This window comes from Ochotona princeps, chromosome 1 (genome assembly GCF_030435755.1).
Source record: "Ochotona princeps isolate mOchPri1 chromosome 1, mOchPri1.hap1, whole genome shotgun sequence".
Lineage (NCBI taxonomy): Eukaryota > Metazoa > Chordata > Mammalia > Lagomorpha > Ochotonidae > Ochotona > Ochotona princeps.
The window spans coordinates 38,479,648-38,502,637 of record NC_080832.1 but is presented as its reverse complement, the minus strand read 5'-3'; positions in this window follow the sequence as shown (position 1 = coordinate 38,502,637).

Sequence of the window (22,990 nt, the reverse complement as noted above, 5' to 3'; positions counted from 1 at the left end):
TACTATAGTCAATTATTAGAATTCCTTTCAGAATCAGACTCTTGTGCATTACCAGCAAATATGCCTGATAATTCTACAGCTCCACTTCTTTATTAAGACTTTGTAATTCTAGCCATTTGGGTGGATAGGTAGAGGTATCCCTGAAGGTTTTATCTGTATTTCCCTGATGATGAATGATGCACACACATTTTCTTGCACATATTGATCAGGTATACATCTTGTTTGTTAAGTTCTCTCCTTAAAGCCTCCATTTATTGGTTATTGCATTATTTGACCTTCTTATGACTGAGTCAAAGGAATCACTTACACAGCCAGGATACAAATCTTTTATTGTCTTTTATTTATTTGAATACAAGAATCACAGAGGATGAAAACAGGAAGATAGGGAAAGAGAGAGATCTTAATTCCCTGGTTCACTTCCCAAGTGGCTTCAACTGCTGGGATTGGGCCAGGCTGAAGCCTATAACCTAGAGTATACTCTGGGTTTTCTGCATGATCACAGGCTCCTCAACACTTGGTCTATCTTGTGCTGCATTCCCAGGCCATTAGCAGAGAATGGGGTAGAGAATGGAGTGGTTAGGACTCAGACCTCAGCCAGTATGGAACACCATTAATGCAGGTGATGCTTAACATGCTACACCACAACCCAGTCCTGCCTTTGATTTTCTAAAAACTACAACAGTCTAAACTTTCACATTTAGGCCTGTGAAATGACAAATTAATTATTTAAATATAAGGAGAAGACATCAGGAGAAGATGTCAAGTTTCGTTTTTAAAACTATACGAAGCCAATTGTTTCAAGATTTATTGAAAATACCTTCTTCATTGCATTACATGAGGATTTAAAAAAAAAACAAAATGACTCTATAAAGCACTAATTTATTTCTGACATTTTTATTCTGTTCAATTATCTACTGATTGGAACTTATGTGGGTGTCACACTGTCTTGATTAGTGTCCTTTATTTTTAGCCTTTAGGTCAGATACCAGAGTTCTCTAATGTTGTTCTTCTTTTCCAAGACTGCTTTAGATATTTGGTTCCTATGCATTTACACACACACACACACACATATACATATGTATGTATGCATATATACATATAAATAAATCAGCTTGTCAATTCCTACCCAAAAAAGTCTTTGGGGTTATGATTAGGTCTGCATTAAATCTACATACTTACTGTAGAGAATTGACTTGTTAAAAATAGTGGGTATTCCAATCCACAAACCTGGTGTGTCTAAATATATATCTTCAATTGCTTATCTCTGTTTAAATTTCCCTCAAGTTATGTAATTTTCAAAGTGATTGTCTTTGATATTTTTTATGGTTCCTATTATGTGTTTTGTTCTGTGCACTATTTTAAGATGGTTTCAATTTCATTTTCTATTGTTTCCCTGTTAATATATAAATCATAATCAATTTTAACATTTTAATTTGAGGATGGGGATTTTTCCTGATAGCATATTTTTAATATTTATTTTTGTTTGAAATGCATAATTATAGAGAGAAGAAGAGACAAAGATAGGTGTTCCATCTGGTGGTTCACTCCCTAAATTGCTGCAACAGTAGAGCTGAGCCAATTCAAAGCAAAATGCCTAGAGCTTCTTTCAGGTCTCCTACTTGGGTGCAGGAGCCCAAGGAATCAAACCATCTTCTGTTGCTTTCCCAGGCCATAAGCAGGGAGCTGGATTAGAAGTGGTGTAGCCAGGACACAAACTGGTTTTCATGTGGAATCCGAGTGCTAGCAGGTGGGTTACCTTGCTGAGCCAATGGTGACAGCCCCTCTGATATCTTTACAGTCTAAAGAATTTACTTTAGGATTGTGGTTCAAGTAAATGTGTTGGTAATAATTTCTGCTGTTTTTTTTTTAATTAATGTCTTTCATTTTTATTCTTGAGGTATTTTTTTGTGGCTATATAATTTCAAGTTGAGCATTTTCTGTTGTTTTCATTCTTCCTGAAAACATTTATTTGCTTACAGAAAGGCACACACACACACACACAAGTCTTGCATCTGTCTGGCTCACTCTTCAAATATCCAGGACAGGAACAAAATAGGTGCCAAGAGCTTCATCAGGATATTGCTCAGAGGTGCAAGGGCAAGAGCACGTGAGCCGAGCCATCCTCTGCAGCTTTCCCAGTCTCCTGGGAAGTTGAAGTGGAAGCAGAGCAGCCAGAACTCACCTCTGATGAACTATTTGATCATTAACCAGGATGCTCATAATCTGTCCCATGCACATGTATTTCATGGTCAACCAGAGATTTTGGTAAAATTAAAACTTTGAATTTCTGGTCTATTTTTCCCGAGCTTTCTGGCAACTGAGGTTGCACTAAACTCCATTCTATAGTCTCTGAAATCTCTAGATTTTCTATCAGAGTTTTCTGCCACTACATGCAGTGTAGAACACAGCCTAGCTTTAGGTTAAAGTCGTATAGATATGACATTCATTATGAGTCAATAACTTTTTTCAAGGGCTAAATCGCTTCCAGAATCTGCCTTTTTTTTTTTTTGTAAGTTTTCCAGAGCTTTTAGGTAGTTGAAGTGTGTGTATGTGTGTGTTTCTGGTGTATTGCTTTGTTTTGTTTTGTTCTTTGATTCTATTTAAAGCTGCACTAAAAGGATGAGTTAATCCACTTAGTGCTTACATGGTCACAGAACTTGGCTCTTAGTTTTGGAAGTTTTAAAAATCAATGTAACTATAAATATATATTAGCATTTATTAGTCTTTAAGACAAAAAGCCTTTATTTTTTATTCATTTTATTATTTTTTTAATAATCTTACTTAGTTGATTAGGGTACAAAGGGTCAAGGGTTACAGGATGAAAGTGGGTAAAACCATTGTTTCCACACTAATATCGTTTTTCCCTGTATCTGGGGTCAGGGGAGAAACAAAGAGAAAAGCCCCACCCAGCCTCCCACCCATCCCAGATCCCCAATGTGAGGCGCGCTCTGAGGGTCCTGCTCAAACAGTTTTGATAGTTCAACAGTTCTGGATTGCTGCTAATCTCACCATTCCAATCGCAATGAAACCTATTCCGAGTCCACTGGCTGACATAGTCCCTTCATGGTTGGGGTTCTGAAATTAGCAGTTCAGTTGGTGGGATCTCCAAAGAAACTTCATCTGAGATATTCCCAGACCTGATTCTTGTGTGAGTTTGCCAGTACAGAGTCTGACATTGTCCGTTGCACCATTCAGCTTATGCACATGCTGGTCATTGCTATTGCTATGTCAGTTCTGTTTCCAGCCCTGTCATCCAAGTGAACTAATGGGTGTTGTAGTCCAGTTCGATCCTGCCCACATCATACTCTGTCCTCACGCAAACCAGTGGGAGCTACAGCCTGGTCAAGATGACTCCCGGTAGCTCCCACCAGTTCTGCACCCTACCCATGCTTGCCGGTATGTACCGCAGACTTGTTCACTCTTTCCCACATCCTATTTAGCTCTTATACATATCAATGGGCTTTGAAGTCCAGTTCAACCCAACCAGCCTACTATCCAGCCCACACACATACTGACTGGTGCCTTTCTGTACAGCCACCCCTGCCCCTGTCCTGGTGTTCGCGCTGTCCAATGAGAGTGGTAGCCCCGAAGGAGGTGCCCACTATTTCCCTTCTAGGCCACTCCCACTCCCAGATTATGCACTCTTCAGGTGGTTCTGGCAATTGACTTGACAGAATTAGCTCCCAGTGCCAGCCTCTGCCAGCTGATGCTGTGGCTAGGCCCAACCATCCCTCACCCACTCTAGTTTTTGCTCGCACCAGCTGGAACAGTCAGCCCGCCCTGGCCCTTCCTTTATCCAGCTCACATGAGGCCCACAGGTGTTATAGCCCTGCCTAGTCTGGTCTGCCCCCATCCCGACTCATTCTTTCCAATGGGAGTGTTTGTCCAGCGGGGGGTCCACATTCCCCTGCCGGCTCAGACATAAAGCCTTTAGAGAGAATAGATTCAAGTGTCTGGATAAACCTTCTAATTTTACAGATAAAAAATTAAAAATCAATTGATTGATTGGTGGGTCTTAGGACGGCACATCTCATGCCTGGATCCCAGAAGCCAGCAACCACGTGCACATGGTGAGCTGTCCCCGGGCCGGCCTGGGCTCTGGGGGCTGCTCCCTTCGGGGTGAGTACACCAAAGGGGGGAGTCTCCGTGGTTGGGCAGGTCCGAGGCCCACCCACTGCCCTCATTGGGCAGTGAATGGGATTGGGGAGGGGCGCGACTTTGGGCCTGTGGGTTTAAACTTCCAGCAGCCTCCTGGCTGCTAGTGGCCCTCAGGACAGGGCGTCTCATGCCTGGATCCCGACTCCAGTCACCACGTGCACATGGTGAGCTGTTCCTGGTCCCTGGGTGGACAGTGTGTCATTTGGCACCAGGCTCCGCCTGCTGGCTGCCTGGCCGGGATCTCTGAGGTTTTGGTTCTCTGAGTTGCTGCTTAGGTAGCTCCAGGTTGAACCCACTGTACTTCTGAGACTTGAATCAATCCTAAAGATTCCCAATGACAGTAACTCCTTCTTTGAAGAACGTGTAATCACTGAACAATGCTGACCACCAAACACCAGTCCATGCAAAAGCCATGGGTTGGGGCTTGTCCAGCAGGATCATATCCTGTTATCTGACATGATGATGGATCAGCAGAAGGGTCACATTATGCAGGGCCATTACATTAACTAGCACTCAAGAACCATATCTGGCGGTAGATTCTGTGGGTGATATGTAGGCCAAACCCTGTGGAAATTCTAGCATCACTGGTTAGCTCAAGAGTTGCGGTGGTGATGGACTAAGCTAGGTGTGACCAAGGAGCCTGCCATCAATCACAGGTAAAGGGACCAGCAACAGTCTGGACTGGTGAAGGCAGTAGCACCAAAATGTGCATCCTGAATAAGGTGTGGGATGGGCCGGGCTGCAACGTTCACCAGCTCATACAAGGCCAAATGGAAGGCTAGACTTCACTGGGCACTGGCCTAAAACCCACTGGCATGTATTAGAACTGGGTCTGGCAATGGATTAAGTGGAGGAACTTGGGAAACTCCCCTGGAGAGTCATAGCTCCCACTGGTGAGCATGTGGTCCAGACCTGGGGGCCGGACAAGCTGGGCACAGTAGCTCCAACAGCTGGCTAATGTGTCAATTGGTAATGGAACAGGGTGGACCAGGCAGGACTGAGCAAACCTTAGCCCACAAGTGAAACTAGAGACCAGGATGGAGCACAGGTCATGCTGAGCTAGGCTCTTGCGCATACTGGTCTGTATGAGCCAGGAATGCTAAGCCACAGTGCCTAAGGTAGAGGTCAGAAAAGGTGAGGGATTGAGCCAAGCTGAGTCAGAGCAAACACTGGCATGCACAGGATCTACGGCTGGGAACAGGCCCAGTTGGGGAACTAAGGGGACAAACCTAGCTGGGTTGAGGTTCCCACCAAGGGGCGCGTGGGCTGGAATGGGGGCTGTGTTCTGATCAGGAAGCGGTTGTAGTCTCCCTTGGCACAAGTGTGGACTGGGATTGGATGCACCAAGCCGGGCCAGACTCCAACACCCTCTGGTGTCCTGGAGGACCAGGGTAGATGTGGGATGGACTAAGCAAGGTCTCAACCCCTACTGAGCCATGTGTGAGCTGTACGTGGGTATGGACAAGCCAAGGCTGGGCTGAAACATCCAAAAGCAAGGACCAGTTTGGGTTGAAGGCCAGTCAGGAAAAGCCACTGTTCCTGCTAGGACAGGGGGTGAACTGAGTAGGGCTGGCTCATGGACCCCCTGGAATGCACAAAATCTGGCATTGGGAGAGGTTCTGATGGAGGAGCCTGGGCAACTCCTGTGGCAGGACACAGACCCAGCAGGTAAGCGCAAGAAGCATGATAGGAAACAGCCCAGAATAGGCCATGGAAAGTTACCCACTGGCATACATTTGGCATGGGTCAGGGGTAGACCAGGCTGAATCTGTTCACATCATCTACTGGCAAACCGAGCACCAGAACAGCCTGGGTCAAACCAGGTTCGGTTGCGACAAAAACCAGTGCACAATATGGAATGCCAAGGTGAGCTTGCCTGTACCGGATGTGACCGCAGTGCCTATCAAGCACGCATGAGAACCAGGAAGGGAGGGGGCAGAGCCGGCAGGGGAATATGGGGTGGTTCCCTTGCTGAACAGCTACTCCCACTGGAGAGTGTGAGCTGGGATGGAGGCAGACCAGACTAAGCTGGGCTACAACACCTGTAGGCCTCATATGGACTAGATTAGGGTAAAGCCAGGCTGGGCCGATTATTCCTATTGGTTCAAACAAAATCAGAAGGGTGAAGGTTGTTTGGGCTTAGCCACAGCATCAGCTGGCAGAAGCTGGCACTGGGGTCTAATTCTGTCAAGTCATACCACAGAACCACTTGGAGAGTGCATAATCCGGGAGTGGGAGAGGCCTGGGAGGGAAATAGTGGGCTCCTCCCTCTTGCATTACCACTCCCACGGGAGGGCATCAAAAACTAGGACAGGGGCTGGGATGGCTAGACAGACCCAACACATCTGTGTTGGCTGCATAGTCGATCTGGTTAGATGGAACTAAGCTTTAATACCCATTGACATGTACGAGAGCCGAATGGGGTGTGGGACAGACTGGACTACTGCTACACATACTGGCAAACCAGGATAGGAGGCGGGCCTGGTGGGGGTTATTGTGGCTCTGACTAGGCTGCAGCTCCCACTGGTTTATGCAAGGGCCGAGTATGTGCTGGGCATAATCAGCCTGGACTGCAACACCCATTGATTCATGTGGAAGTCAGGGCTGAAAACAAAACCAACCCAGCAATTGCAACCATCAGGTGATTGGGGCGATGGACTGTGCCGGGCCCTGTGCTTGCTAGTACGTACAAGAATCTGGTCTGAGAACACCTCAGACAAAGTTTCTTTAGAGATCTCCCCAATCGAAATGCTGGACTCAGAACCCTAACCAAGAAAAGACAGAAGACAGAAGTGGTCAATCAACCATCTCAGCAGTATGTTGGCAGCGAAATGCTGGGCAAATGGAGACTCTATGATGGACTATGTCAATCAGTGGATTCTTCAAAGACCTCATCGTGCTTAGAGTGGCAAGCTTGGCAGCGATTCATAACAGGTGAACTATCAAAGCCACTTCAGCAAGAACCTCGGAGCATGCCCTTCATCTGGGCCCTGGGGTGGGTGGGAAACTGGGTGGACCTTCTCCCTTAATAGCCCCCTTTAAACATGAAGGAAACAATATGGAAATAATAGTCTTACCCACTTTCCTATAGCCCTTGTACCTTTTTACCCTAACTAACTATGTAAAGATTGTCAAAAAGAAAAAAAAAAAAACCCGATTGATTATATAATTAGAACATTAGCACTTATCAGAATTTGTTGAAATGTCCAGATATTACATGTTCAAAAAGAACCTTTTTAAATATATCGTAAGATTTTTTGTATTTATAATGTTATCGTTATTTTCCATAATACAGTTTTGTAAATATAGGGATTTCTCTCTCCCTTCCCCTCTCCTTTCTCCTCCTCATCATTTTCTTCCCAGCAACCATTTACCCCCATATGATGACAATAATATGGTCATTCAGCAACAGTGACAGGTACAACATTCTGCTTTTTATATATTAGGAATTTTGAGTGCATAATATATCACTATGCATTATTAATGTTACCTTTCAGTTGAATATACTTATGGCCATATTGCCTCATTAACTGCTAGGAACCTTAAGGGGTTCTTGAGTAGCAAATATACCTAGAACAACACTGTATGTACAGAGAATCACAGTAATCAGTGTAATAGGAGCACATTCTAGAATACTTGGTACACAGTGAATGCCTAGTGAATACTCACTTCTTATCTTCTTTTTCATGCTTCCTATTGCTAAGTGCTTGTACTCTCAGAATTTAGGGATATCAAGGAAAGTAGCACTTCTGTCATTGTTGCAGTATTTTAAATATATTTTATGAATATTTTTAAGAAATAGTCCTAAGTCAAAAGGTTTCTAGCTCTTCAACTCTATGTAGTCTTGCCTCTTTTTATTCACCCTCTAATGGAGGTAATATTATTAATTCAGGGGTACAAAAATCTCATCTGTAAAGTGACAAATAGTAAATATTTTAGTATATTCTATATTTTTTACAGGCTCTTAAAAATGCAAAAAAAATTTTTAGCTGAAGAACTATGCAAAAACAGATGTTAGGCTATAGTTTGCTGCTTCTATGTATTAGACATTCTCTTCATACAACATTAGTGAAGAATCAGATGAATAGTACATGGGAAAGCACAGTGTAAATTACAATGTGGACACGATGCTAATATTAATTGTAATAATTACCAATTTTGGTCTGGAGAGCAGCAAAAAAGGCCTGAGAGAATTATATGTAGGTTAGGTGACAGAGGAAATGATGTTGGGAAAATGTGAATTTTGCCAGATTTTAGTAGTGAAAGAATCTTTTCCAAGCAACAAGAGCCCAGTACCATGAACAAGTATAGTATGGAAAACACAAACACAGTTGCTTTCTTTCACAATATTTTTAAAAGGCTTATTCACTACTATTTGAAAGGCAGATTTACAGAGAGAAGGAGAGACAGAGAAAGATCTGCCTACTGGTTTACTTCCCAAGTGGCCACAGTGATTGTAGCTGAGTCGATCTGAAGTCAGGAACGAGGGGACTCCTTCAGGTTTCTTGCAATGAGTGAAGTGTCCCAATGCTTTGGGCCAACCTCTACTGCCCTCCCATGCCATAACCAAGGAGCTGGATGGAAAGTGGAGCAGACAGGACACAAATTAACACCTACATGGGATCCCAGCATCTTCAGTGTGAAGATTGTGCTATACATGCACAGTATTTTTCTTTGAATTTTTCTTTGAAAAATTTATTTTCATTTTATTTGGGAGAGAGACAAAAAGAGACAGAAGAAAAGGTAATGAGAAAGAGAGAGAGACAGATAAAGGAAGAGTTTTTTATTGGTTAGTTCACTTCTCAAATGCCTACAAAAGCCAAGTCAGATATCCAAGCCAGGAGACAAGAATTTAGCCTTTGATTCCCACATGGTGGCAGGAATGGATGCATCTGAGCCATCAGCTTCTGCTTCCCAAATGTGCTTCATCAGGGAACTGAAGCAGGAACAGAGCTGATTCAAACCCGAGAACTCTAACACGAGATGCAAGTATTTCAAAAAGTTGCATTAACCATATTGTCAAATGCACACTCTAATCGTTTCTAATAATCAGTCATAACACAACTGCTTTGGAATTAGAGCAAAATGGCTAAAATAAATTGTCTTAATGATACCGGAATCATATCTGGCCAAGATTATGCCATAATTTGATCTTCTTATATTTTGACTTTAGTACATAATTTTTAGCCTATTAATACATGTGTCTTGTAGATCCTATTTATAAACTATTTTTTGTTTGAAAGGCAAGTTACAGAATAAAGAGAGAGAATCTTCCATCTACTGATTCATTCCCAATGGCCAGAACTGGGCCAGTCCTAAGCCAGGAGCCCACAGCTTCTTCCAAGAATCTCATGTGGGTTCTGGAGACTAAGCTCTTGGGTCATCCTCTACTACTTTCCCAGTCACATCAACAGGGAGCTGGACCAGAAGTGGAGCAGCTAGAAACTGAACTGAGACTCATATGGGATCCTGGCATTGTAGATGGCTGTTTTTCCCACTATGCTGCAATGCTGGCCCCGTAGTTCATATTTTAATTTTATTTCATAATCTTATAAAGTGAACAGTAAATAATCAAACAGTATAAATTTTCACTATCTTTTAAAATTTTCACTGTCTTTTAAAAACACAAAAATAGAAGATTTTGACGGATTATAAAATATTAAATGAGATTTTCTAAAATAAACACAGAGAAGAGAAGCAAGATGGTGGAATAGGGTAAGGACACGTTTAAACAGATGGAAAAACATTTAATCGAGATGAAGCAGAGAGGACATATTTCAGGAAATAGAAAAGGACAGAACAAAAGCTGAGGGGTACCTGGAGACTGGCAGACACAGGAAAGCAGAGGACATAACGATGTGGTGTTGCAGTGACTGATACTCCAGCATGGCTATCTGAACTCCACCAGCAGTCAGAACTCCAGCAGCAACCAGGTGGGAAGGGACTTTCACTGGGAGCTTGGGAGGTGAGCCCAGAAAAAGAACTGTTCGTCCTGCTGGTCCATTTAATTTGATCAGGAGCAGAGACAGAGCAGCAGATCCCAGCCGGACAGTGTGAGAACAGGGTGGATTTCACAGCCCAGTCAGACCCCAAGAGCTGAGTTGGGCGCCAGTTCGCATAAGGAGGCAAAGGACAAGGGAAAGGACTGAGCATACGCTGAGCTGGGAGTGAACTCATTTCTGACTCAGTGAACTGCATCAATGTGGCATTCTGCAGGTTCCACCCAAGATAGGTCTGGATATCCCTAAGACCTGACGGCCAGCAGATCAAGAACTCTAGTAGTGGTACGTCAGGCACCATTTTGTACACTGTGGCAATAGCTTCAGGACTGTAGGGGACAACAGTGATCTGCGCATGTGCTGAGCTTGTAAGAACTAACTGAGTTCCGTGGATTGCACTGGTCCCGCAAGAAAACAAAACTGAGTATGTCATCGTATGGGTTAAAACAAGTCTGTGTGGCACCCAGACCTAATGTCCAACAGGTTCTGACAAGATCACTGCCACCAACAACCTAACTATATAGGACACCTGGTGTCTCTCTAATCCTGGGACCTGCTCCAACTGAAAGTGGGAGAAAGGTTGTACACACAACAGTGTGGCCTCAGCACGGTATCACAGGAGGTGGAGAGTGGTGAGCCAGGAGCTGGGGCTGTGGAAACCATAGTGGAAATCTAACATAAGAACCCAGACCAGGAACTCGCTGGAGGTTGTGGCACAAGTGGCTGCAAGCAAAGAGTTGTGTACCAACTGCAATAAGTAAAATCGCATTCTAGACCTATGGGTGACACAGCTTAGAAACCTGCCCCAAGGAGAAGACTCTGCTAACCAGAAGTACAATGACCAAGAGCAAAAGAAGAGATAAAAGCACAAAGAATACTACTGGAAACTCCCCTGCAAAGGAGCAAAACCCTATGCCAACCTCAGAGTTATCACTGAGGAAGACATTGAGAAAATGGGGCACACAGAATTCATAAAACTCATTTTAAAGCTTCTGATCAAAAATGAGAAGCGGGGAGACTCGCAAGATGGCCGACATAGGAGGAAGACTGTGAGAGAGCTCACAGACAGAGAGGGCTAGAACGCGACAAAAGCGTAAGTGGAGCAGCATAGAACTACAGGGAGAAGAACGTGAAGTTCCCTGGACAGTGTGGAACCAAAAAAATCCACACAACTCGGAAGAGCAACCAGGGAAAAACAAAACGAAGGGCAGGGAAGACAACTTTCCGCTCCTGACCTGCTGAGTCACCTTTGAATGCAGACGCTGAAAGCCGCTGACCGACCCGCAGACACTGTGGCTGTGAGGACCGGCGGTGATCGGGACCTGCTGGCATCTGCTCACCCTGGTCACCAGGACGCGCCAGGACCTGCGCCCGCTGCGGACACCAGGACCCTGAGTCACCGGGACCCGCCGGCATCCGCCCACCCTGGTCGCCAAGCCCCGCCGGGACCACCGCAGCCTCCAGGTTCCACCCGCCTACACCCGCCGGGACCAGCAACGGACGCAGTAGCCGGGAGACACATCCGCAGCGAGGGTTCCCACCAGAGGAAGAGGCAGACTGCAAGAACCTGAGGTTTGAGTGAGTTGGGTGGGGACAGTGGTGGGTTGGAGGCTTCGGGAGTTGGCCCCCCAGGGGCATGCACAGAGCCTGAACACAATTGGTGCTCGTCTCCCCGCCCCTCCCCCCCCCGAGACTCCAGCGTCTAGAGACACCGGGAGAGTGCCTTGAAACTGCCAAAGTTGTGTCTGGGAGAAAGGCAAAAGGCACACTGAATACTCCCCGTGCCTTTGCGGTCTGGCACTCAGCTGAGCGGTGCTATCCCACAGGAAGCCAACCACGCCTCTGGGCTGGGCAGTCCCGTGCTAGCGCTGGGGCAGTCGGATCCCCGCAAGCGCTGGGGTGGGCGGGTCTGCGCAGGAGGCGCTTCCAGAGAGCACCTGGAACACCCCACGCCCTATAGTCCCGTGCTTGGGAGATGAACCAGGAGAGCACTGCGGACCCGCGTGCAGGAGGCGTTCCCAGAGAGCACCTGGAACCTCCACGCCCTGCAGTCCCTGGCACTGGGGACACACCGAGAAAGCACCTAGAATCCTCTGAGCCCTGTGATTGCGCACAGGGGGTGCGCACAGAGAGTGCCTTCACTCCCCCACGCCCTGTGGTAGCATACCTGTAGGGGACGAGCTGAGAGTGCGCTTTGAATCCGCTGGGCCCTGGAAGTGGCGCCCTGAGGTCCAGTGTTCTGGAGACGCACCAAAAGTGCCTTGAAAATTCCCACACCCTGCTACTCCACGCCTGCAGACTCCGATCTCTACAGGATAGTGCTTGGAGACCCCTCAGCACACTGGTGCCTAGGTCTCTCAAAAAAGAAACACTAACACAATGGGAAGAAATACCAGAAAAAGTAATGATCCAGATGAGAGTGCCAACACCCTACCAATAAAGGATCAAAAGCCAATGTCTATTTCGGAGATGCGAGATGAAGACATAGAAGATCTACCAGACAAGGAATTCAAAAAAATAATGTTAAAATATGTCAGAGACAATGAGAAGAATTGGGAGGACTTCAAGGAATTCAAGAACCACATAGCCTCAGAAATACAACAAATGAAAAGTAAAATCCTTGACTTAGAGCACAAAATTGAGAGCCTAACCAACAGAACAAATACAGCAGAAGACAGGATCTCTGAAATGGAAGACACACAAAACGAACATACCCAGTTCATTAAACAGCTGGAGACAAGTCTGAACAAAGCCAATAAGACCATACAAGAAATGAAAGACAACCTCAGAAAATCGAATGTTAGGATTATTGGCCTTCCTGAAGGAGCGGAAAAAGAGTCAGGAATGCAAATGGTGCTCGACGAAATTATACAGGAAAACTTCCAAAACACTTGGAACATGAACCCAGCCCAAATCCAGGACGCTCAGAGGACTCCCAGCAGATATGACCCAAAGCGATCTTCACCCAGACATATGGTGCTCAAGTTCCACTCCAATGAAGACAAAGAAAGAATCCTGAGACAAGTACGAGGCAGAGAAAAGATCACATACTGGGGAAAACCAATCAGGATCACTGCTGACTTCTCTGAAGAGACTTTACAAGCAAGAAGAGAGTGGACAAAGATCTTCCAAATCCTGAATCAGAACAACTGTCAACCAAGAATATTGTACCCAGCAAAGATCTCATTTGTATTTGAGAACGAAATCAAATACTTTCACAGCAAAGAGAAATTAGAAGAATATGCCAGCACAAAACCAGCTCTACAAAATCTCCTTAGAAATGCACTAAATCCAGAAAAAAAGGAGGTGAATCATAAGCAAAGATGGCAAACAGGAAGATCTCCCCACTAAAGTCCACACAAGGAAGGGCAATTACACAGATATCAACACCCACAAAAACAAGTATGGCAGGGCAAAATCACAACCTCTCAATTTTAACTCTTAACACAAATGGCCTGAACTCACCAATCAAAAGGCATAGATTAACAGGATGGATTATCAAACAGCACCCAACTATCTGTTGCCTACAAGAGACACATCTAACCAGAAGAGATTCGAAGAAGCTGAAAGTGAAAGGTTGGAAACAGATATTTCATGCCAATGGACGAGAAAAAAAGGCTGGGGTAGCTGTCTTAATTACAGATGATGTGGACTTCAATCTGACACACATCAAAAAGGACAGGGAAGGACATTATATATTGGTGAAGGGACTGATCCATCAGGAAGTAATTATCATTGTGAACATATATGCACCAAATTCAAACGCACCTAGCTACGTGAAGCAATTACTCACGGACTTAAGGGGAGACATAGATATGCACACAATAATAGTGGGTGATCTTAACACCCCACTAACAACAATAGACAGATCAACAAAACAAAAACTCAACAAAGAAACAACAAAGCTCATACAAACAATAGAACAACTGGACTTGGTTGACATTTATAGAATTTTTTACCCTAAGGCCACAGATTATACGTTTTTTTCAGCAGTGCATGGCACCTTCTCCAGGATCGACCACATGATAGGACACAAAGCAAACCTAAATAACTTCAAAAAGATAGGAATCATACCATGTACCCTCTCAGACCACCATGGAATGAAGCTGGAAATCAGCAATTCAAAATGCCCCAGGAAATACAGAAACTCTTGGAGGCTGAACAATATGCTATTAAACGAACAATGGATCAGAGAAGAAATGAAAGATGAGATCAAAAAATTTATGGAAACCAATGAAAACTCTGACACAACATTCCAAAATTTGTGGGACACTGCCAAAGCAGTGCTACTGGGTAGACTCATCGCAATTGGAGCTCATGTCAAGGCCCAAGAGAGGCGCCAAATAGAAGAACTAAACACACACCTCCAGGAATTGGAAAAACAACAGCAGAAGTGCGCCACACACAATAGGAAACAAGAAATCATCAAAACAAGGGAGGAAATCAACCAGATAGAAATAAAAAAAAAACATACACAAAATCAATGAATCAAAAAGCTGTTTTCTTGAGAAGATAAACAAGATAGACACCCCACTGGCCCGACTGACAAAGAAAAAACAAGAGAAGGCAAGAATTAACAGCATTAAAGATGAAAAAGGCAACATAACAACAGACACCGCATCCATTAAGGCCATAATTAGAAATTACTACAAAGCACTGTACTCCAACAAATCAGAAGATCACCAAGAAATGGAAAAGTTCTTAGACTTCTACCACCTGCCAAAACTTAGCCCAGAGGCAACAAACGACCTGAACAAACCCATAACTGAAGTAGAGACTGAATCAGTGATTAAAGACCTCCCAACAAAGAAAAGCCCAGGTCCAGACGGCTTCACTCCAGAATTCTACAAAACATTCCGAACAGAACTAACCCCAATCCTCTACAAACTCTTCAAAACAATAGAAGAAGAGGCAACCCTTCCAAACTCATTCTATGAAGCCAACATTACCTTAATCCCAAAACCAGACAGAGAACTAACAGAGAAGGAAAACTACAGACCTATCTCTCTCATGAACATTGATGCTAAGATTCTCAACAAAATCCTAGCCAACAGAACTCAAAAACACATCAGACAGATCGTTCATCCAGATCAAGTAGGATTCATCCCTGGAATGCAGGGATGGTTCAACATTCGCAAATCCATAAATGTGATACACTACATCCAAAAACTGAAAAACAAGAATCACATGATAGTATCAATAGATGCAGAAAAAGCTTTTGACAAAATCCAACACCACTTCCTACTAAAAACCCTAACCAAGGTAGGCATAGATGGAAAAATCCACAACATAATTAAAGCCATATATGAAAAACCCAACGCCAGTATCATACTGAATGGAGAAAAGCTGGAACCCTTCCCACTGAGATCTGGAACAAGACAGGGATGTCCACTTTCTCCACTACTATTCAACATAGTCCTAGAGGTACTCGCTGAGGCCATAAGACAAGAAAAAGAAATCAGAGGAATCCAAATGGGAAACGAAGAAGTCAAACTCTCACTATATGCAGATGATATGATTCTTTATGTAGAAGAGCCAAGAGACTCAATACAGAGACTGCTAGAACTTGTACGAGAGTTTGGTCGAGTGGCAGGGTACAAAATTAATGAACAAAAATCAACAGCCATAGTGTATGCGAACAGCCCCAGGATGGAAAAAGACTTAACCAGCAAGATACCATTCAAAATAACAGAGAAAAGTATGAAATATCTGGGAATAAATCTAACCAAAAATGTAGAAGACTTATTTGAAGAAAACTACAAACTACTTAAAAAAGAAATTGATCAAGACCTCAAAAGATGGAGTAACATCCCATGCTCCTGGATAGGTAAAATCAATATCATTAAAATGTCTATACTGCCAAAAGCAATATATACATTCAACGCAATCCCAATCAAATTGCCCAAATCATTCTTCATGGAACTGGAAACAATGATCCGAAGGTTCATCTGGAAGCACAAAAAACCACGGATAGCTAGAACCATCCTGAAGAACAGGAAGTTAGCAGGGGGAATCACAGTTCCGGACCTCTGGACATACTCTAGGGCAGTGGTTCTCAAAACAGCGTGGTACTGGCACAAAGATAGAGAGGAAGATCAATGGAGCAGAATAGAAACACCAGAAGGAAACCCACACAGATACAGCCAAATAATCTTTGACAAAAAGACAAAAGACAATCCAAGCAAATGTGAAGGTCTGTTCAATAAATGCTGTTGGGACAACTGGTTAATAGCCTGCAGAAACAAAAAGATAGATCCACATCTCTCACCATACACTAAGATCAGATCCAAATGGATAACAGATCTAAACCTACATCCAGAAACCTTCAAACTTTTGGAAGAAAATGTTGGAAACACACTGGAACACTTAGGGGTAGGCCCTCACTTCCTAAAAAAGACTCCAAATGCAGTAGAAATCAAGACCAAAATAAACAATTGGGACCTCATCAAACTAAGAAGCTTCTGTACAGCTAGAGAAACAATCAACAAAGTAAAAAGGCAACCCACAGAATGGGAGAAGATCTTCGCACACGACATAGGTGATAGAGGGCTGATCTCCAGAATATACAAAGAGCTACAAAACAACCAAAATGTCAAAACAAACAAGCCACTCAAGAAATGGGCACGGGAAATGGGCAAACACTTCACAAAGGAACAAACCCAAATGGCAAATAAACATATGAAAAAATGCTCAAGTTCCCTGGCAATAAGGGAAATCCAAATTAAAACATCAATGAGGTACCACCTAACGCCAGTAAGACTGGCCCACATGCATAAAAGCACCAACAACACTTGTTGGCGAGGTTGCGGGGAAAAGGGAACCCTACTCCACTGCTGGTGGGGCTGCAGGCTGGTACAGCCTCTATGGAAATCAGTATGGAGAATATTCAAACAACTCAAATTCAACATACCATATGATCCAGCAATAGCACTCCTAGGAATATATCCAGAACACTTGTTTTATGAGAAACCAACATGCACTCCTATGCTCATAGCCGCACAATCAGTAATTGCAAAAACATGGAAACAACCAAAATGCCCATCAACAGAGGATTGGATAAGAAAGCTATGGTACATCTACGCCATGGAATACTACTCAGCTATTAAAAAAAACAAAATGCAGTTCTTTGTGGCCAGATGGGCCAAACTGGAAACCATAATGCTAAGGGAAATGAGCCAATCACAAAAGGTTAAATACCACATGTTTGCCTTAATTTAAGATGATATGATGTTATGTATAACATGTTATGTTTTGAATGTTATATGTTGTGTATAAACTAAAATTGAAGTATAGGTGAGGTGGTCACAGAAGGTGGCTGGGAACTTGCATTTACTTTTAACATATTGGTTACTCATTACTATGTCAATTAATTCCATAATGATGTAAATTTTTGCTGATGGTATGTTGGAGCTTTCAATTGACTGGGATGATACTCTGCTGGCTCTGTCTTCAGACCAGAGAGGGTATACCTAAGAAGCCGTTGAACTTGACTGGACAATAAGATGCTGGACTCTATGTTTGGTATACGCTTGCAATGGGGGAATCTCAACTGAACTTGAGCTGTGGTTATGCAACAAGGTGGAGGAATCCACCATGGTGGGAGGGTTTGGGGAGGGGTGGGAGAACCCAAGTATCTATGTAACTGTGTCACATAATACAATGTAATTAATGAAGTTAAATAATAAATAATTAAAAAAAAATGAGAAGCACCTACAACAGTTCAAAGAATTTAAGGAAGCAATAAAGCAAATCAAGGCTGATATATCAGAAATGAAGAACACAGTAGAGCAAATTAAAAGTACAGTGGAGAGTCTCCAAAATAGAATGAAGCAAGCAGAAGAAAGAATCTCGGAATTGGAAGATATTTCCTGTCATTAGGGAGAAGCAAACAAAAAGCTGGAAGCAGAGCTGGATCAGGCCAAAAAAAGTATTAAAAAATTGAAAGACTATTAAGAGGCCAAATATAAGAGTTATGGGTGTCCCAGAAGGTGCAGAAAGAGAAGCTGAGTTAGCAAATGTATTTAAAGAAATAATAAAGGAAAATTTCCCTAGAGAAAGAATTGGGAAACGAGATCCAGGAGGGGCACAGAACTCCCAACAGGCTTGATCAAAAGTGATTTTCACCAAGACATATGATTATCAAGCTCTCTTCAATTGAAGATAAGGAAAAGATCCTTAAATGTGTACGTGAAAAAAATCAATTGACATATAAAGGAATGCCAATTAAACTCACAGGAGATCTCTCACAGGAAACTCTACAGTCAAGAAGAGAATGGAGTGATGTATTCCAGAGTCTAAAAGGAAAAAACTGACAGCCTAGGATAACATATCCAGGAAAGCTTACTTTTATCTTTGAAAATGAAATAAAATTCTTCCACAGTAAAGAAAAGTTACAAGAATTTGCTTCTTCCAAACCTGCCCTACAAATGATACTTCAAGATGTTCTCTTGACAGAGAAGAGGAATAGCACCTATGAAAACCAAAGGCAAATGGGAAGAACATTCCAGTAAAATGACAACAGAAGACTAAACCAGTGAACAACCCATTCCTAAAATGACAGGACCAAAGTACCACCCATACATATTAACCCTAAATGTAAATGGCTTAAGCTAAATCAAATGTCATAGAGTAGTAGACTGGATTAAAAAACAAAGCTTATCTATTTATTGTCTAGAAGGGAAACACTTCACCAGCAAAAATCAGTGGAAATTATATTGCATGGGTTTTGTTGTTTTCTGTTGGTTTCATTTCTTCAAAACACTTTCTTCAGATTAGATCACTCAATGACTCATAGATCATGCAGTGGCATCATTTTCTTCCAAAAGGTTCTTGATTTTCATTTCTTCAGCTACATGTTAGTCATTTAGTAGCATGTTATTTAACTTCATGGTATTGTTCATTTCTTTTTTCTTTTTTGATTTTGTTTTGTGGCTTTTCATTTAAGAGGATGTACAGTAGCTGTGCAATGAAGACGGTCATATCTAGTAACATGTCATTTAACTTCATGTCATTGTAAATTTCCTCTTTTCTTTCTATTGTTGATTTTTTTGTTATGACTTTTTATTTGAGGGGATGTACAGTAACTGTGAAATGGAAACTATCATATCCAGATGTGAGGATACAGTGTAGTATGCCTTTCTACTTCCAGAAAGAGATGGACTTACAATGAAACTGTTTACTATATCTTGACAATAGGATGCTGGACTCTCTGCCATTGTTCATGCCCGCAATGATGGACATATGACCATGTATGAAGAACTATACTTTTTTTTTTTTTTTTACTTTTTTTATTAATCATTATGCGTTATGTTGAAAGAGAAAAGTAGGGTTAATGCTTTACTGCTTCTGTATCCTGCTTGGCGAGACCAGATAAGGGGTAGGGGAATGGCCATGCTGGGCCTGACAATGGGAAGAAGGCCTAAGTTTCTATCTCCTGATAAGTAAATTCCTTACTCCGAGGAAATGAGGCTGGAGGACCCTGAGCTGGTGCCAGACTAAGGTCATAAAATTTGTACCAAACCCAGCAAGTGTGCTGAGCTCGCGGTATAAAATGCCTGTACCCCTGGACATCGGGGCTTCTTCTCCTTGCGGAGTGGGAGCCCGTTCGCGAACGTCAATAAAATCCCTCTTGCTTTTGCAGCCTCTGACCTGGTTATTGGGAGCTTTCGGGCGGCGACTCCTGGGGCCCATACTTGTTAAACCCCCGCGGTTTAACAATGTGACAGTTTCATAGGCTCTGGGAATCTGCTCACCCCCCCACGCCCCTCCCCCCTGGTGGATTCCTCCACCTTGGTGCAGTATTACAGTTCAAATTCAATCAAGATTCTTTCCTTGCAAACATATACCAAACATAGAGTCCAGCTACTTTAGTAATGATATAAAGGAACTAGATGGGGGGAAGGAATTGGGGAGGGGATAAGGGAAATGCCAGGAGCTTATGGAACTGTATCCTAAAATAATAATAATAATAATAATAATAATAATAATAATAATAATAATAATAATAAAGTGTAAAAAAATACAGAAAACAGTTTTTTAAAAAATCAGATCATGAATAACATGAAAAAAAAAGTTAGTTTAATCTATTTTTCCTCTGAAGCTTAAAGAAGTATACGTAAAACAATGACACATATTCTCTAGAGTATGTGTCACAGGTGGGCAGGTCCATGAGTGACTCTGACAGTTGGAGACCAGCACATCTCATTTCCATTTGTCTGCAAAATATCAGGCCCAGACGTCATTTTGAGGAGTAGTGCAGACATCATGCTGAACAGCTTTTAAGGTGTAGGAAAGCTGCCTTGTGGAGCTGCCATTTCACAACCTCTCTTAGTCATGCCTAAAATTGGAAGCAAATAATTAGATAAAAATTATGCATGATAGAACAAGCTAGAAAATCATATTGTGAGTGGAGTTAGACTGGGTGGTAGGCAGTTAGGGTTTTCTGGGTCCCCAAGTCATTTTTCTTCCCAAATATAAAGGGGTATTTTCCCCACCATGTCTTGGATTCACCAGAACACATCTCTCCCCAGACAAATGCATATCTTATCAGGAGTGTTTCCCCCAGGAGACAAGGGTGACATTAACATATCTATTCCTCACCTGAAGCCTCCGCCCAATTCTGTCTCCAGCCATTGCCAAGGGGGAGGGCTTCAGACTGGCCTCTTTATCATTAGAAAGGGACCAAGGAAGTTGGCCAGTGACACCTTGCTGGCCTTTTGTCCCAAGGCCAGGTACCATGGAAACCAGGAATTTCCTTTGTTTATGGAGAAACATCTTTGAGGGAAACCTTTAAAAGATGCTTTCTCCACCATTAATATGGGTTTTTCTCTCTTGCCTTTCCCCCTGCCACTATGGCAGAGGATCTCGAGGCCCCCTCCCATCACTAGGATGGGAGTCTACTTTCTCAACTTTTGTAATAAATCTTACTTTAAAACTAAACTGTGTCCGCATGAAAATTCTTCTTTCCTGCGAGACAAGAATTTGAGGTTGCTGCAGTATTCGGGGTTCAAAAACCCTACAACAATATTAAACACATTGACTAATTCTGTCACTTAAATATTTGATGCAAAAATGAAAGCATTGAGTCAACTCATGAGGCATAAGCATAAGAGTGTTGCATAAAGTTCAAGGAAAGGGAAAAAAGACTGGAAATCCCAACTACAACCCACTGACAGCGTGGCATCAACAAAATCTGCTAATGGAATGACAAAATACAAATCAGAAGTGCAATCTTAAAACTGTGCTTATGACTCACAGCCTACTAACATTTCTCATAGGAATTATTAGAGTATGACTAACATTAGGACTTTTAAAATGACAAGGCATGTCGCGGCTAGCTGAGCCGGCATAGTAGGCACAGCGAATGTCCGAGCGAAAAGCACCGACACACGGAGACCATGATGGTGTTAGAAGTGCTCGGAGCCGTCTCCCTTAAGCCTCTTTATTACCATATTATATCCTCTTTCCCCCAAGCCCATCAACAGGACAATAGGACGCCAGTGAGTCTGCAAAGGAGAGGTGCTACTGCCGTAGGCCCCGATTCCTGAGTGCTCAGCTAAAGGAATGTAAATCAACTCCTCAGCCCACAACAAAGGCAGGTGAAGGAAACTACTTTTCAAAGTGTAAAATGCAAAAGTAACTAAGCTGGGTTAGCAAATCCGGCTTGTTTCCCAAGAAAGGCAAAATGACTTGGATGAAACAAGCCTTACCTACGAGAACCTAAACCAAAATCAAACCAAATCAAAATAATAATAAAAACTTTGAAGCTTTATTTAATTCCTTCCCCAGTACTCTTTCCAACACATGATGTCCATTACCATATTCTATAGTTTCTATCTTTAAGGTGACTACCATTTATTAAGCCATTAATATAAGCCTACTGTGCATTTTGAACAGTTTCAGCAACTGGGGACAAAACAATGAAAAAGCCCCTGTTCTTGTGGAGCTAAAATTCAAAGGGGGCAGATACTTAACAAGAAAATAAAAAGATTCTATGCCATTGATTCAGTACTAAGAGGAAGGGTAAATGAGAATAAAGGAGAGAGGTGACTGGAGATAAATTGTAGCGGGGTGGTGATGTTATCCAGGTTTCTAGGAAGGAAGTTTTCCCTGACAGAGTTTGAAAAGAGATCAGAAAACAGTTGGGATGGTGACTGTCAGTGCACGGTTTGAGATGCAGGATGATGCCACCTGTAGGGAACACAGACCAAGGACTTGAGCAGCTGAGCAGCAAGTGAGGGTCTGTGGAAGGACAGAGCATGAGAGGAAGTGAAGGAAGAGTTCTTTGTGGAAAAGGGCACCACACCAAAGACGTGAAGGACTAGCTATGTGATTTCATTCTGGGACATGGGGCAGGGGTTCTCCAGTGCCTCTTCACAATTCATACCTCTTCCATATCCATAGAAAAAAGCAGGCTGCTGCCTCAGCGCTTGTCTCTGGGCTCTCTGGTTACTGATGCATATTTTACTTTGCCCTAGTAACCACGGGCAATCCAGATTGCCCGTGATTTTCCTGTTTTAAAAAAAATCTCATCATTAAACAAAACAAAATGGCAAAACACCTGATCAAATAGTTTTTAAGGCAATTGAATTTACATGAAGTAGACTCTGAAGAACAAGTAATGGTGCAAATCAAACAAGTTGTTTAGGGGAGTTCATTAATGGAGCCAATTAAAAGTTGGGCCGAGTTTTGGTCCTGAAGAAGAGACACTACTGTGAGATCACCTCAACTTCTTGGGGAGTCTTGAGATAGGTAGAACTGTGTACTCCTATCCCTCCAAAAAAGGCTTGTGAAATTCAGTCCTGAAATACTAAAATGTGATTTTACTTGAAAAG